An 18,238-nucleotide genomic window follows, 5' to 3' on the forward strand; every position below is an offset into this window, starting at 1 on the left:
CAGCAGAGCTGCTTTAGAGCCAGAGAACCAGGTCAGCAGAGCTGTTGTAGATCCAGAATACCAGATCAACAGAGCTGCTCTGTAGCATAAGAACTAGGTCAGCAGAGCAGCTCTAGAGCCAGAGAACCTGGTCAGCAGACCTGCTGTAGGGCCAGAGAAACCAGGTCAGCAGAGCTGCTTTAGAGGGAGAAAACCAGGTCAGCAGAGCTGCTTTAGAGGCCAGCGAACCAGGTCAGCAGAGCTGCTCTAGCTGACACTTACTGACTGACACTGGCTGACTGACACTGATTGACTGACACTGACACCGACTGACACTGATTGACTGACACTGATTGACTGACTGACACTGATTGACTGACACTGACTGACTGACACTGACTGACACTGATTGACTGACACTGACTGACTGACACTGACTGACTGACACTGACTGACTGACATTGACTGACTGACACTGACACTTACTGACTGACACTGACTGACTGACGCTGACTGACTGACACTGACTGACACTGACTGACACTGATTGACACTGACTGACTACTCTCTACTACTCTACTACTCACTCTCTACTACTCTCTACTACTCTCTCTCTACTACTCACTACTACTCACTCTCTACTACTCTCTACTACTCTCTCTCTACTACTCTACTACTCACTCTCTACTACTCTCTACTATTCACTCTCTACTACTCACTCTCTACTACTCTCTACTACTCACTCTCTTCTACTCTCTACTACTCTCAACTACTACTGTCTACTACTCACTCTCTACTACTCACTCTCTACTACTCGCCCTCTTCTACTATCTACTACTCACTCTCCACTACTCACTCTCTACTATTCGCTCTCTACTACTCTCTACTACTCACTCTCTGCTTCTCACTCTCTACTACTCTACTACTCTCTACTACTCACTCTACTACTCACTCTCTACTACTCTACTACTCACTCTCTACTACTCTCTCTCTCTACTACTCACTCTCTACTACTCACTCTCTACTTCTCTCTCTCTACTACTCACTCTCTACTATTCACTCTCTACTACTCGCCCTCTACTACTATCTACTACTCACTCTCCACTACTCACTCTCTACTACTCGCTCTCTACTACTCTCTACTACTCACTCTCTGCTTCTCACTCTCTACTACTCTACTACTCTCTACTACTCGCTCTCCTACTCACTCTCTACTACTCTACTACTCTCTACTACTCTCTCTACTACTCACTCTCTACTACTCTCTACTACTCACTCTACTACTCTCTACTTCTCTCTTCCCATCACTCCCTATTACTCTACTACTGACTCTCTACTACTCTCTCTCGACTACCCACTCTCTGCTACTCACTCTATTACTCTCTACTACTCACTCTCTACTATTCTCTCTCTACTACTCTCTACTACTCACTCTCTACTACTCACTCTCTAATACTCACTCTCTAATTCTCTCTACTACTCACTCTCCACTACTCACTCTCTACTACTCACTCTACTACTCACTCTACTACTCTCTACTACTCTCTCTACTTCTCACTCTCTACTACTCTCTCTACTACTCACTCTACTACACACTCTCTACTACTTTCTCTCTACTTCTCGCTCTCTACTACTCTCTACTACTTACTCTACCACTCACTCTCTACTACTCTCTACTACTCACTATACTACTCACTCTACTTCTCTACTACTCTCTACTACTCACTCTCTACTACTCACTCTCTACTAATCTCTACTATTCACTCTCTACTATTCTCTACTACTCACTCTCTACAACTATCTCTCTACTACTCTCTCTCTCTACTACTCTCTACTACTCACTCTCTACTACTCACTCTCTACTACTCTCTACTACTCTCTCTCTACTACTCTCTACTACTCTCTCGCTACTACTCTCTACTACTCTCTCGCTACTACTCTCTACTACTCTCTCTCTGCAACTTACTCTCTACTACTCACTCTCTACTACTCTCTACTGCTCACTCTCTACTACTCTCTACTACTCTCTCTGTTACTCACTCTACTGCTCACTCTCTACTACTCACTCTCTACTACTCTCTACTACTCACTCTACTACTCACTCTCTAGTACTCACTCTCTACTACTCACTCTACTACTCTCTACTACTCACTCTCTACTACTCACTCTCTACTAATCTCTACTATTCACTCTCTACTATTCTCTACTACTCACTCTCTACAACTATCTCTCTACTACTCTCTACTACTTACTCTCTACTACTCTCTCTCTACTACTCTCTACTACTCACTCTCTACTACTCACTCTCTACTACTCTCTACTACTCTCTCTCTACTACTCTCTCGCTACTACTCTCTACTACTCTCTCGCTACTACTCTCTACTACTCTCTCTCTGCAACTTACTCTCTACTACTCACTCTCTACTACTCTCTACTGCTCACTCTCTACTACTCTCTACTACTCTCTCTGTTGCTCACTCTACTGCTCACTCTCTACTACTCACTCTCTACTACTCTCTACTACTCACTCTACTACTCACTCTCTAGTACTCACTCTCTACTACTCACTCTACTACTCTCTACTACTCTCTCTACTTCTCACTCTCTACTACTCTCTCTACTACTCACTCTACTACACACTCTCTACTACTTTCTCTCTACTTCTCGCTCTCTACTACTCTCTACTACTTACTCTACCACTCACTCTCTACTACTCTCTACTACTCACTATACTACTCACTCTACTACTCTACTACTCTCTACTACTCACTCTCTACTACTCTATTACTCTCTACTACTCTCTCTCTACTACTCACTCCCTACTACTCTCTCTCTACTACTCACTCTCTACTACTTACTCTCTACTACTCTCTCTCTACTACTCTCTACTACTTACTCTCTACTACTCTCTCTCTCTACTACTCTCTACTACTCACTCTCTACTACTCACTCTCTACTAATCTCTACTATTCACTCTCTACTATTCTCTACTACTCACTCTCTACAACTATCTCTCTACTACTCTCTACTACTTACTCTCTACTACTCTCTCTCTACTACTCTCTACTACTCACTCTCTACTACTCACTCTCTACTACTCTCTCTCTACTACTCTCTACTACTCTCTCGCTACTACTCTCTACTACTCTCTCGCTACTACTCTCTACTACTCTCTCTCTGCAACTTACTCTCTACTACTCACTCTCTACTACTCTCTACTGCTCACTCTCTACTACTCTCTACTACTCTCTCTGTTACTCACTCTACTGCTCACTCTCTACTACTCACTCTCTACTACTCTCTACTACTCACTCTACTACTCACTCTCTAGTACTCACTCTCTACTACTCACTCTACTACTCTCTACTACTCACTCTCTACTACTCTCTACTACTCTCTACTACTCACTCTCTACTACTCACTCTCTACTAATCTCTACTATTCACTCTCTACTATTCTCTACTACTCACTCTCTACTACTCTCTACTACTTACTCTCTACTACTCTCTCTCTACTACTCACTCTCTACTACTCTCTACTACTCTCTCTCTACTACTCTCTACTACTCTCTCTCTACTACTCTCTACTACTCTCTCGCTACTACTCTCTACTACTCTCTCGCTACTACTCTCTACTACTCTCTCTCTGCAACTTACTCTCTACTACTCACTCTCTACTACTCTCTACTGCTCACTCTCTACTACTCTCTACTACTCTCTCTGTTACTCACTTTACTGCTCACTCTCTACTACTCACTCTCTACTACTCTCTACTACTCACTCTACTACTCACTCTCTAGTACTCACTCTCTACTACTCACTCTACTACTCTCTACTACTCACTCTCTACTACTCTCTATTACTCTCTACTACTCACTCTCTACCTCTCTCTACCTCTCTCTCTACTACTTTCTACCTCTCTACACCTCTACCTCTCTACACCTCTACCTCTCTACCTCTCTACCTCTCTCGACATGCACACATATGCACATATATATGCATATATATGCATATGCATTTATATATATGTATGTGTATATATATATACACACATACATATATAAACATATATATAATCTGCATATCTATATAAATACAAATATAAATGCATGCATACATATACATATATGCATACATATGAATGTTATCTACATGAAAGTTTGAAAAACACTAATACAAGCAAAACTAAAAAGCCACCTAATTACAAACAGAATTGCTTTAACTTAAACGAGGGCAAGACCTATTGCATTTTCAATGCTTGTTTACTTTGGTTCCAACAAGAAGGCATTCAGATGTGTCACACATTTGCCATAAATTCTGAATGTTAGCACTCTAGTTGCTAATTAGATCACTGTAGTAAAGCTACTGCTCACCAGGGAAGTTTGCTGCTGGTATTGAAAGTGCATGTTTCAGTCTGCATGTCAGAATTTTTTAATGAAATAGAAGAGGATTTGAGAAGTCAAAATGTGCCCTAATCATTCTTTCTGCAGCACTAATCATAATTTCTATGGCAAAATGAACCCCCTCATTTTGTTCCTTTGCAAATTAAATGTTTTAAGTGTTACCACTTTATTCCAATCAAGATGGCTTCAGGTGTGCCATACGTTTGTCATAAGTAGGACTGTTAGCGCACTAGTTGTTCTTTAGAACACTCTGGGAAGCTGCAGTAGAACACAAAGGAATTAACTGACAGTCTCTGCCCTTGTTGGATGTACATGACTTCATTCTCTCATGACTGAGAAAGATAATGTGAATTTACAGAAAATATGCTCTCAGTTTAGCTTATAGATCACCTTTCAAACCTCTGTGGGAAAAGCATGAGAAAATAGTTTTCTCCCAAACATGATTCATGATATCCCAGCAGAAGGCTTTTTCACATGGTAAAATCACCTTAGAACACACCACAATTCCTAAAAAGAGTATGGTACCATCAACGAATGATTTATAATGTAACTATAGTCTTAAAACCTTCTATTAACTGCAATGCTTTTTAATGAGGTGCTATCATGTATATTGGTCCCAAGATGCTGCCAACACTTCTTGGATGTAGTGCTGACAGCCAATCAGATCTCACGATGAGATGTGTGGTTAAGCTACGCCCAGACATATCTATGATTTTACTTTTGATTTTCTCAGCAACTACTGAACAGATTTACACCATTTAACCAAAAGGCACAAGTGTGAACCAAGGGCTACCTCTTTGTCAAATTTGGTGTAATTCCGCTCAGCAGTTCGGGCTGCAGCTGCGATTAACTGTTCCTATGGAAAATTGAATGGGGAAAACACGTTTTGGGACCCCCCTTTTTTCTTGGCCCCGCTTGTTGAATCACCCCGAAACTTTCAGGATAGGAGCGGACCGGAGCACCCCACCAGTTTTGAAAATTTCGCGACGATTCGTCAACTGGCGCCAAAGTTATTCCAAATAGAATGTTGCAGATTTCCTATGGATAATAGGTCCTAACTATAACTACCTACTGGCGACCGCCAGTAGGTAATATATATATATATATTTATATATAATGATATATATATATCTAATGATAGACAGACAGACAGACAGACAGACAGACAGACAGACAGACAGATAGACAGACAGACAGATAGATAGATAGATAGATAGATAGATAGATAGATAGATAGATAGATAGATAGATAGATAGATAGATAGATAGATAGATAGATAGATAGATAGATAGATAGATGCAGTAAAACATTGTTCAAGAGTAAGACCTATAAAGTTTTTTAGCAACAGCAAAATGTTGTTGAAAATGATACAGTGGTGCCGAACAAGAAACATCTTCCTTATTAATGGTGAACTGTTCCAACAACAGACGAAAAGAGTGTTGGGCCCCTACTTTGGTTCCAGCTATGCTAATTTGCAAATGGGTTATGGGAGTAGCAGGTACTCAATGGGCCTGATATGGAAGAATGGTCTACTAATATTCTGATGTGGGTATGGTAAATTAATGACCTTTTCGTGTTATGGAAAGCGGATGAAATGCCAGCTAGCAGTTGTGTAGATAGGATTAAAAGCACACCTTGAATTATTGGATGTGAGGCTTGAAGTACGGGATTCAAAACTGAGGACTACATTGTATAGAAAACTCACCGCAGGTATCAGCACGCTACGAGAAGTGTCCATCCCATGGCATTGCAAAATAGTGTTCCATATGGGGGATTTATGTGTGCTATAAGAATTTGCAGCACGGAAGAAAGTTTTGGCTCTGTACAAGAAGAGATGACAGCCAGACTGAAGGCGAGGGACTATTCTGATGAGGTTTTAGCAACAGCAAAAAGAAGACTAGCCAAGTGTAAAAGGGAAGATGTTCTGTTCAGGAGGACCACATTTAAGATAAGTGAAGATCAAGTATTCAGAATTATAACATCCTATCACAGCCATCATGATAGTTTAAGGAGTGCTTTACAAATGCACTGGTTCCTTATTAAAAATGATCGGGTGATAGGCAAAGGGGGGGATAAGAGGCAACAAGTTACATTCAGGAAGGGATTATCAATAAGGGACAAGTTAGTTAAGAGTGAAGTGACAACAAGAAAAGAACAGTGGGTAAAACTGCAGAATGGGTTTACAAAATGTAACAAATGTAAAGCATGTGTTAATAGTAAAAACATAACAGAAACTGTCACAAACTTTAACAGAAAGATTAAGATGAAATCAGCCCTTAACTGCAAGACAGAATTTGCAGTGTATGACTTGTTCTGCCCCTGTCCTAAAACGTTTGTGAGCCGTTCTAGATTGACAGCACACAAAAGAGTACCAGTACACCTCAGGGCAATTACGAATAAAGATGGTAATTATTCAGTAGCTTTCCACTTCCAAAAATTCCATGAGGGGGATCAGAGTAGATTTAAGTACAGTGTGATAGACTATGTACCAAGGACAATGAGAGGAGGGGACAATTTAGAGGGTTGGCGTCAAGATATATATATTAGAAATGGACTCCAAGGAATCCTATGGGTTAAACATCGATGAAGAAAAGTGTATTCATTTGCAACAATGCTGCCTTTAATCGTAGTGTGTAATGTGATCGACTGCCTAATCATAGTTAGGTTTTACAGACTTTTTTCTTTACATTATTTTAGGAACACAGCCTGGGTAAAGAAAGTAGTCAGGGTGTTATTCAAATGAGAGAATGGAAATAGTTAACAAGATGGCCCTAGATGAATCAGGATACGTTTTTGAAATATTTTAAAAGCCCACTTGGGCTATATGCAAGTGGAATGCTAGCACATAAACACAAAAAATGAAAAATAAAAAAAGCATGAGGTAAAAGAGAAATGTATACCTCAAATTGGGAAAAAAATATGGGTTTGTGGAATGCAATCAAAGGGGGAGAATATTTGAGTTGCATTACGAACACGTATTATCAGGTGTAATAACTTAACAGCGCCCACCATTGGTACTCTGATTAGGTTGCAAAATGTTAAGAAACAATATTTATTAATTTTAAGTTTTGTTGCAAAAAGTGTTTGATTATGTATGAAGCACCATTTGGTAACAAATGAGATTGTGTATTGTTGTAGATGAATATTCCAATATGGCACTACATTTTGGTGAACCCAGGTTAGTCCATAGTTAGTGTCAATGCTTATAACAAGTATAAAAAGTAAAGAAAAAATGGTGGTTGGGGTCGTGACCAAAGCAATTTTAGCGAAACGCGTTGATGCACATGTTTCATTTTCTCCACAGTTACAATAAATAACCAATTTTTACAACTGTCCAGGAGTGCCGTATACACACACACACACAATAAAACCTTAAAAAATATAATATTGAACAAGAAAAATTATAAAAATGTATGTAGACAATAAACAGAAATATTAAATATTGAAAAATACTAAAAACTAATTTACAAAACATCTATAAATATTAAAATTGATTTTAAAACAAAAACAAATATCATCAATTATAAAAAATTAAACAAAAAATATAAAATCTACTCAACCAATATTATTAAAACTATTATAGTAAAGAAAGTGCTGGATTTCAGAGGGGTGAAATTTACTATTCTTACTCCAGTCAGGGCAACAGTAGGGGAAATGTTGGACTTTGAAGAGGTAAAATTTACTATTCCCACTCCAGTCGCAACAGTAGGTAAAGCTTTGGATTTCAGAGGGGTGAAATTTACTATTCCTGCTCCAAACAGTGCAATAGTACGGAAAGTGTTGGACTTTGGAGAGGCAAAATTTACTATTTCCACACCAGTCTCTGCAACAGTAGGGAAAGCATAAGATTTCGAAGGGGTAAAATGTACCATTACCTCTCCAAACAGTGCAACAGTAGGGAAAGTGTTGAACTGCGAAGAGGTCAATTTTACTATTTGTATTGCAGTCTAAGCAAGAGTAAGGAAAATACTTCACTTCAAAAACATTACATACATGAGTAACCCCATAAATGTAGAAAAAATAAACTCTTAATAAAACAAAATTAATAAACATAAAATGAACATATATTTAAAATTACTATTAAAAGCAAATATCAATTAATGAGGAATTGTTATTCAATTATTAATTAATCAACTTCACACTCTGTACCCCTACAAACCTAGCAGTCTGCAACTAAAATTAAAGTAACAAAATAACTATTCCATAAATAACATATTTAAAATAATTTAAATAATTAACAATTAATAATAACTTGTTAATTAAGTGGTACTTAATTAACTTCCTACTCTAGACTCCTAAAAACCTAGCATCCCACAACTAAAATGTAACTCAAATAAATAAGTATAGCACACTTTACATAATTGATAATAGAGAACTTAGGAAAGCTTTGGAAGCTAAACCACGAGATGTTTCCCTTGTCAGTTCATTACGTTTTAAATATAAACAGGTCTTAAAAACCAGAACTGAAGAGCTCCTAATAAGCCATTGGGATAATCTCACTAAAACAACTGCCCTAAAAGACACTACTGGTTTCTGGAAAGAAGTAAAAAGTCTGAGAGCCCTGGGAAGTAACATCACCCCGATAAATTGTAATATCACAGGAGATTCATGGGTCAGCCATTTCTCAAAACTTTATGCTACAACTGGGAATTCAACTGAGGATGATTTCCCAGATGACATTGTAGTCATCACATTAGAGGAGGTGGAGGAAGCCATCGCGAATAGTGCTGGCAATAAGGCCCCCGGCCCGGATGGTCTGTCCATCGACCAGATAAAATCTAATACATGGTTTTGGGCCCCTCTACTTTGCAATCTTTTTAATAACTTAAGTAAGGAAACCATCCCTCCCACATGGTGTTGTAGTACCATTGTTCCCATCTTTAAGAAGGGAAATAGGCTGGACCCGGGGTGTTATCGACCAATATCTTTGATCAACAACACCCTGAAGGTCCTTGGTAGGGTCTTATTTGACAAAATAAGTACCTGGGCAGACGAAAACTCCATCATCCACCGTTGTCAGCTTGGCTTCCGGAGCAAGCTTGGCACGGTAGAACAGTGTCTATACCTTAATCTCATAATGGCCAAATACACGAGAGCCAAACGATCTCCTCTGTATTTTGGCTTTATGGACCTAAGTTCAGCGTTTGATTTCGTTAATCGCTCCCGCTTGTGGTCCATTTATTTAAATTATGGCTTAGATGAACCTCTAGTCCACTTTCTGGCCAATCTTCACCGCAACCTGAAAGCCCGAGTTTGATTAAATAATGATGGTGAGGTTTCAAATGAGATTTTAATTGGCAAGGGGGTGAGACAGGGCTGTGTCCTGGCCCCCTTGCTTTTTATTTTATACATCAATGAATTAACTCATTCCCTATGCAATTTGACAAAGGACGTCCCAATTATCAATAAGAAACCTATCCCGGCGTTACTTTACGCGGACGATGCGGTCCTTATGGGCCGCACTCCGAATGCTCTGCGTATTCTAATATCGGGATTTGTTAATTATATGTCCGATCTAGGGTTGTGCACTAATTTTAACAAATCCTTTATAATGACTTGCGGCCCTAAAAATTATAAAATCCCAAAGATTGTGATAGGCCCAAACATCTTAAAAAGCACCTGTACTTTCCCTTATCTGGGTCTGTTATTCTCTAATAGCGGTTCGTGGCAACCACACGTGGCGATGGGGAGAAATAAACTTTCAAAATCGATTAATTCCATCACCTCCCTACGCCAACCACGCCAGGCTGATGTGGTCCCTAGCTTATTACAAATTTACCGAACCCAATGTCTCCCAACTGGCACATATGGTGCAGAAGTTTGGGGGTTTTCGAACTGTAAAGCAATACAGAGTGAAGAGAACAGATTCTGTCGAAAAATCCTGGGGGGAGTTATTAGTGCACCGACCTTTGTATGTCACAATGAATTAAAATTACAATATGTTGAGGATTTTATCAGAGCGAGACCTGCATTATTTTGGCTAAGGATATGGCAAAACCCGGCAGCTTCTTTGACTCGTGAGATTATCTTAGATTGTTTGAAAAGCGATAATGTAGCTCTAATCCCATGGATTAATGCGGTAGAAAGGAGCCTTGTGAGCGTCAACTACGGTCACCTTTTCACATACCCAGATAGGATTGACGGCTCCCATAAAAACTTGGTGAGAAGATCACTCTACCAGCATTTTCACAATGAAAGGGAAAGATCAGTTTCTGTGAAACAATCCACAATTGACTATTTATCAATCCAGGAATCTCACACTGAATCCCTGATGTCCCCCCAGCCCTATTTATGTAAAAAACTGGGTAGATGGACGAGATTTTTATTATTTAGATTCAGGGACAGGAGCATTATAAACCTCATCTGCTTTCCACTGGGTTATATTAAAAACCCGGAAAAACTACATTGTCCTTGTGACCGCGGTGGAACCCAGAGTATGCCCCACTTCATTTTCGGCTGTGGTTTTTATATGAAATTTACAAGACATTATCTAATTTTTTTTTATTTAGAAATCTGTTTATTGAATTTTAAAGTTTGCAGCAAGAAGATTATACAATGCAGTGCAGAATGGCAAAGAGCATAATTACAGCTGATACACAGTAAGGATTCGGAGCATGCCACATATAAGCATAACACTTTACGCCAATTGAGGAGCAATCAGTATGGACTAAAGTTGTGACCCGTGAGTCTGTAATGACCACTACCATCACGCGTGTTGTTGCAGTCACTGTGTCAGTTGAGGGTAGCGAGTCACCGCCTTATGCACTATAGACGCGTGCTGCCCAGTGTACCCCCAGATCAATAATCAAACAGCCTTGCGCACCCATACTGCAACTGGGGAACTGGCCTGCTTGCCACAGAACAACGAAAACAACATCTAACAGCAGCTCTCCTGTCTCAATTCTAGGCGTCCTTCTCCCTCGAACCCCCCCTCCCGTCGAGTCCCCCCCCCCCGGCTCCCACCCCAGGAACGTCATGTGTAGGAACATCCGGGCTGCGACGCGCAAGAATGCCAGAATCCAAGCAAATCAGCCCCAGCGCTGCGGCACCCCGTCAGATCGGATCACCTCCCCGCAGCTAACCCGGGTCCTGCAGCTCACCCTCGACCCCAGCCAGAGTCACTCCATCAGATTGTAGCAGGACCTGCAGCATCTCTCCCCATTGGAATGCGATCGGTGTCATCCGGAGACCCAGCGTCTCCTCTCTCCGAAGTGCCACCTCCTCCGCCTTGGCCCAGACTAGGAAAGAGCCGCGCCACGCCCGCACGTGTGGCGCAGCGTCTGCTTTCCAGCGTTTAGTGATGAGTCGCTTTGCCACTATGATCCCCAGGTCTATAAAACGAGATGCTACCTTGACCGGGGGCGACCTATGAAAGAGGTGCAACAGGTAAGTAGGCCACTCAGGAGGGATCTCCCGTCCCGTACACCGACGGAGCATCCCGTGTATCGCCTGCCAGTATGTACTCAGTTCCGGGCAGCCCCACAGCATGTGAAGCAGATCAGCATCAGCTTCCGCACAACGGGGGCAGCTGGCATCCACACGGTGGAAATACCTATTAATGGCGGCAGGCGTTAGGTAGGCCCTATGCAAGACGAAGAACTGTATTTGACGAAATCTCATATTTCGAGGTACCCTCCTCGGCCCCTGCAACACCCTGTCCCATTCTTTGTCTGTCATGGGGCGGGCGAGGTCTCCCTCCCATTTCTCGCGTAGTGCACCCAGACTCGGCACAGCATGCGCGCGCAGTGCCGCAGCAAACCACCTGATCAGGTGTCCCCCGCGGCCCAAGACATGGAGGTATTGCATCACCAAGTGTTGTTCCGGCTCCTCCCGTAGGTCTCCCCAGTGCCCCGTGAGCGTCTCTACCAGGGCCCGATGGCGGAGGAACTGGCCCTGTGCTAGCCCCGTCTCCTCCGCAAGGGTCGCGAACGACAACAATTCTCCCTCACGGTAGAGATCCTCCAACGTGTGGATATCCACCGCATGCCAGTCCCTCAGCTCCGCGGCCCCAAGTGTGTCTCGGCCGCAAGGGGAACCCTCCAGGGGCATAGCCGGGGCATAAGGGATCCTGGTACTGGTGAGCCGGAGGCTTCTGCGGTAGCATTTGCACGCCACCGCCAGCAGCGCCGGTGCTGGCCGTGAAGCACCCGTCGTCGGGTGAAAGATCCGCAGAAGCTCCGCCACCGCCATCGGAGGACTCTCCGCTGTTGCAGTATCCTCCCGACATCTGTCCGCCAGCCACCGGGCTATCCATTGCAACTGCGCCGCCAAATAGTAGTGTTCAAGACAGGGCATTGCGAGCCCGCCCTGGCCAACGGGAAGGCATAGCTTGGGCAACGCATCCCTATGGCGTGCCGCTCCCCAGACGAAATCCCGGAGGGAGCGCATGAGGCCTGCGAAGAAAGATGCCGGCAGGTACAGCGGCAGATTGGCGAAGTAGTACAACAACCGAGGCAGCACTACCATCTTGACCAGCGCTATACGGCCAGTGACAGATAGGGCTAGCGTACTCCAGAAGGCCATCTGAGTCCGAAGCGCCGTCACGGTGCGCCCCAGGTTGCCCTCCACCAGGTCCTCTGGCCGGCGATAGATCTGGACTCCCAAGTAACGAAAGGTGTCCGGCTGCCACCGCACTCGCACCCCACCAAGCTGGTAAGCGGGGTCCTGAGTGTCGTCTCGAAATGCATAGAGGCAGGATTTGGCTGCATTCACCCGGAGTCCCGAGAGCTGTTCAAAAGTGGACAAGACTCGTTCCAAGTCCACAGGGATAGAAGACACATCCCTAACAAAGACTAGGAGGTCATCCGCATAAAGGGATACCTGGTGCACCGCATCCCCCAGCGGAATGCCGTCTGCCAGGTCCCTACGAAGCGTCGCCGCCAGTGGCTCCATTGCGAGCGCAAACAGGAGAGGCGACAACGGGCAGCCCTGCCTGGTGCCGCGTCCGATCTTAATGGGTTCCGAAACATATGGGCCAGTACGCACTCTCACCGTCGGACCCTTATACAGGAGAGCCGCCAGTTGGAGAAAGCCGAGCCCCATCCCGAAGCGCGACAGCGTAGTCACTAGGTACCCCCATTCCAGGCTATCAAAGGCCTTTTCCAGGTCTAAAATCAGACATCCTGCCCGGGGCCAGAGGCGGGTGCTCTCCGCCATGACTCGAAAGAACCGCCTCAAATTGAGAGAGGTGCTGCGTTTAGGCACGAAGCCGTTTTGGTCACCATGTATCAGCGCAGGCACCACCGGCGCCAGCCTCTCCGCCAGTATCTTCGCCAGGATTTTATAGTCGGTATTGAGCAGGGCGAGCGGGCGGTAAGACCCCAGCTGGGTAGCATCGCGGCCCGGCTTAAGCAGGGAAATCAGATAGGCCTCCTTCATCGACTCCGGTAACGTGCCGTTCTCCAGAGCTGTTAAGTAGAGGCTGTGGAGCTTTGGTATCAGGGACTCGCGGTAGGCCTTATAGTATTCCGCCGGGAGCCCATCCGGCCCCGGCGCCTTACCCGTCGCCAGCGAGGAGACAGCATCGCCTATCTCTTCCACCGTGGGGGGGCCCTCCAGAAGATCATGGTGCTCCTCCGGCACCACGGGCAGTACTACACTGCCCAAAAATTCATCTAAGTCACACTCTCTCCTCCTTCCAGTTGACCGGTACAGAGAGGTATAGTACGCCGTGAATGCTTGATGAATTTCCCATTGGGTATGGACAAGCGCACCATCGGGGCCAGCAATGGCGCCTATAGGGGCCCGCGTGGTCTCCTGCCGAATCAGCCAGGCCAGGAGCCGCCCGGCTCTATCCGACGTAGCGTGCACCCTAGCCGAGTGGGCCGCGTAATTAAGGCAGCGCAGCCGTTCTAGAAGTTCAGCATGGCGTGCCCTGAGCTCCAATAAGCCACTTGAGCCTGCACCGCCACCCTCCCCAGGCAATTCACACGCGAGGAGGCGGGATTCCAAGTCGGCAAGAGTTCGCGCCAACTGCCTACGAATATTCCACGTCGCACCCAAGCAGTGCCCCCTAATATACACTTTATGGGCGTCCCATTCCAACAACTCACTATCCGTAGTGCCCTCATTTAGGTCAAAGTATTGTTCAATCGCTGTACCCAGGGAGGCACGGAACTCCGAGTCCTCCAAAGCCACCGTCTGAAGGCGCCAGGTCGGAACCGGAGGTCTATCCGGGCGCCACCGAAGTCCCAGGATGAGGGGGTTATGGTCCGAGTGCGTCCTACCCATATACTCCGCCCGAACCACCCACGGAAGCACCGATTGGGTACCCACCACCCTGTCCAACCGAACATGGAGGCCGTGAACCGCTGAATAGAATGAGTAGACGCGGTCGCCGGGGTGCATGCTCCGCCACAGGTCAATCAGGGTCCACTGCGATAGCCAGGCGGTCAGGGCCCTAGCATTCGACCCCACCTGCGTGCTCCGCAGTGGTGGGAAGGACCGGTCTAAGTGCACATCTAGGACGGAATTAAAATCTCCTCCCAAAAGCCAGGGAAGGCCAGCGTACGGCGCCAGCACCGTCGACAGCCCGGCCAGGTAAGAGGGCTGTTCTACATTGGGCGCATAAAGGGACCCCAGCAGTACCTGTTGCCCATCAATCTTCCCGTGTACCAGGGTATACCTCCCCTCCGGGTCCACCAGCACCTCCAAACAAACAAATGGGGTACCCGCCCTCACCCATATCAGCGTGCCTCTAGCGTGCGCCGAGCATGTGGTGCCGAACACCTGTCCCCTCCAGCGCATGCGCAGTCTGTCCAGTTCCCTCGGTGTCATATGTGTTTCCTGCAGGAGAGCTATGGCCACTGCGTGTCGCTGCATGTATGCATAGACCGAGTACCTACGCGCCGGCGTGTGCATACCTCGGACATTCCACGTAATTACATTGGTAACAGCCATGGGTAGATCCAAAGTGGAGATCTGCGACCGGGGCCAGGGACTCCGCCCCAGAGCGGGAGGCAGAGGACTGTCACTAGATTACATAGGGAGCTGCATTGATAACCAGTTAGAACAACATCATGTAAACGTACAATCAAACACAAAACCAGACCAATACAAGACATTATCTAATACCATATTGTAAGAAATATGACTTGTCTAACCACAACCTTGCCTATAGACACTTTTTAATGCTAGGATCTGATGAATTAATTTTTAGAGTTAGTAGCTTTCTTAAAGCCATTTTATGCTCACGCAGGTCGTTGAAAATTGATTAGCTCTGCTTAGACATTCACTTTGCACTTTAAAGCATGTCTTGCTGAAATTCAATATATTATATTAGTTTTATTATCATTAATCTATGAGCTAATTTTCTATGTATAACCTTATATACTGTTGCACGATGGCTTCTTTTGCACAGCCCAGTCAGTAGGTTATTTGTGTTTTCATTGCTGTTTTTATAAATTATATTCTTATATGTAACAAGCAACGGCCCAAAACTGTAGTATTTAACATGTATTTTAAAATGTTTGTCTTTGTGCTTTTATGGATGGTTTGTTGAAATCCGAATAAAGTCTATTTGAATTGAATTGAATTGATAATTGATAATCAATGAAATATTTAATTAGCAATTACATTAGTTGAATAATCAATATTTACTTAATTAACAACCCGGTACAACACTATAAATTACTATTAACAATTAAATAAAAAAATTCTAAATCACTTAAAATTACAAACTATAGATAAAAACGTAATAACAATTACAGAAATAACAGTAACATAAAATTATATGAACTGAAACACATTAAAACTATATTATTGAAAACAATATTGGAAACAACAATATTCTTAAAAATTACACTACTTAACTAAAGCAATGATATTCTTGACAACAATATTTTTACATCACAATATGTTTGTGTCACAATATATTTTTTCCAATATTTGTGTCTCCCGATATTTACAACTCAGTATTTTGTCTAAACACCACCATGGTGAATGGTTTCACTTTGAAATCATGCATTTTCAGCACATTTCTTTGAGGGAAAGTTCTGGAATCTGCAGGGAAATAATTCCTACCATTCAGTGTTCCCACACTTCCGGAAAGTTCAGGAATAAATGAAAACAGTGACCTCATAAAGTCAATGTGGTTTTTGCATGGTGCCTGGTTTGGTCCATTGCTATCACAGGTGATAGGCCCAACCATGCAAGTGGTGTACCGTTTCTATCAAGGGAAGGATGTGTGGGAACACTGGGTGACAAAAAATGTGTGGCTTCCCACAGATTTTGTTACTTGTTTTTAATTCTCTACAGATAAATGTCCTCAAACCATAAAACTAAGGTGTTATCTTATTGAGCTTTTTCAAAAAGGCACCTAACATTCTAAAATCAAGGGTGTAAACCCAAACTGATTTTTAAGACATTTTCTATCTGATTTGTGGACTACACAAACAATAAGTAGACTAAGATGGCTGCACTGTCACAATATAATGCACAGAGACCGTACAAATGCATTTCTCTTTATTTGGTCAATACTCTAGCTCTGATACTCATGCACAGCATTTGCAACAGATATATCCTTACCTGAATTGCAGTAATCCACACAACACTAACTTTTTCAAGTGCTCTGAATTTTCTGTCTGATTCTGGGATGCTATTATATAGTAACGAGTAGAGCAGAATGCAAAAACAGTAGTATATCGCTCCTATGAGCATGAAAAGCTAGTGAAGAACAGCCAAGATATTTCAAAATGGAATCTAGACATAGTAGTGCAATTCATTTTTTGCCTTGGAGATGTCAAATCAGATTTGGCTAGTGATTATTGTGCTTATTCCCAAAGGTAAATATACACATGTATATTTACTACTATACCTAGGGGTAACGCTACACTTTTTTACTATTCACCATTTCCGAGTGTATATTTACACTTGGGTGAAAACCTAGACCTCCACCACTCCAGTCAGCAGGTGGAGTCTCCTACAAAATTTATCAGTGTAAATTCACTAGTAACTTTGTACACATAGTGGAGATCTAGGATACTATTGTGGAGATTTCTCCATGGTAAAATATAAAAAAAATACTTAAAGTGTATTTTAATATAGCTTATTGGAAAGATAGATAGATAGGTAGGTAGATAGATAGATAGATAGATAGATAGATAGATAGATAGATAGATAGATAGATAGATAGATAGATAGATAGATAGATAGATAGATAGATAGATAGATAGATAGATAGATAGATAGATAGATAGATAGATAATACCATTAGTTCCTTATAGGTTATTTTATTTCCCAACCTTCATTGTTTTCTATGGTACTGTGTTGCAGTATATGTGAGTATCAATGTGTGGTGATGACAGACTTCCCCAAAGTTAGGCTTGAGTACATTTACACCTGTTTTGATACCTTTATATCGCTAATAACTTTATAAGTTTAGTTTGTGAATAACACTAGTCTTATTCCTCTGTGGGTGTGTGTTTGTATTAGCATGTCCAACCCTAAACCCCTAATTACATTTCCCAGATTCCTCCCATTTGGTACTAGGTACCCCTAATTTTTCAGCCACTCACTTGTCTCCCCCACATTAACTACTGAAACATATACATGTGTGTGTGGAGATCTTCGCTACCATGGCACAGATGTCCACACAGAAAATATAGAAGAGGTGGAAGCAGAGGTCTCCATCCATAGGTGTGGAAACAACATTTTGTAGTACATCAATAGTACTATGTAGTACTACTTTATGAACTAAAAAATGCAGTTTGTAAAGAAGCCTCTAAGTTGGGATGTCATCCACCTAGCTTTGCTTTTAGTTTTTTATTACCAGAACAAAGAAATTGGTGATTCATGCAGCATACCATGTGATAAATTGATTATTCATTGGGATGGGCAGAATTTAAAGCTGGCCCATA

At 43.1% G+C, this 18,238-nt stretch overlaps 1 protein-coding gene across 2 annotated transcripts in view; it reads right to left on the reverse strand.

Annotated features, from left to right (window-relative positions):
* PCYT1B (phosphate cytidylyltransferase 1B, choline) overlaps positions 1-18,238 on the reverse strand; it is a 1,395,913-nt gene that overhangs the window by 962,386 nt on the left and 415,289 nt on the right. The gene's annotated exons all lie outside the window — the stretch shown is intronic.

Source organism: Triturus cristatus, chromosome 8, assembly GCF_964204655.1.
Source record: "Triturus cristatus chromosome 8, aTriCri1.1, whole genome shotgun sequence".
Lineage (NCBI taxonomy): Eukaryota > Metazoa > Chordata > Amphibia > Caudata > Salamandridae > Triturus > Triturus cristatus.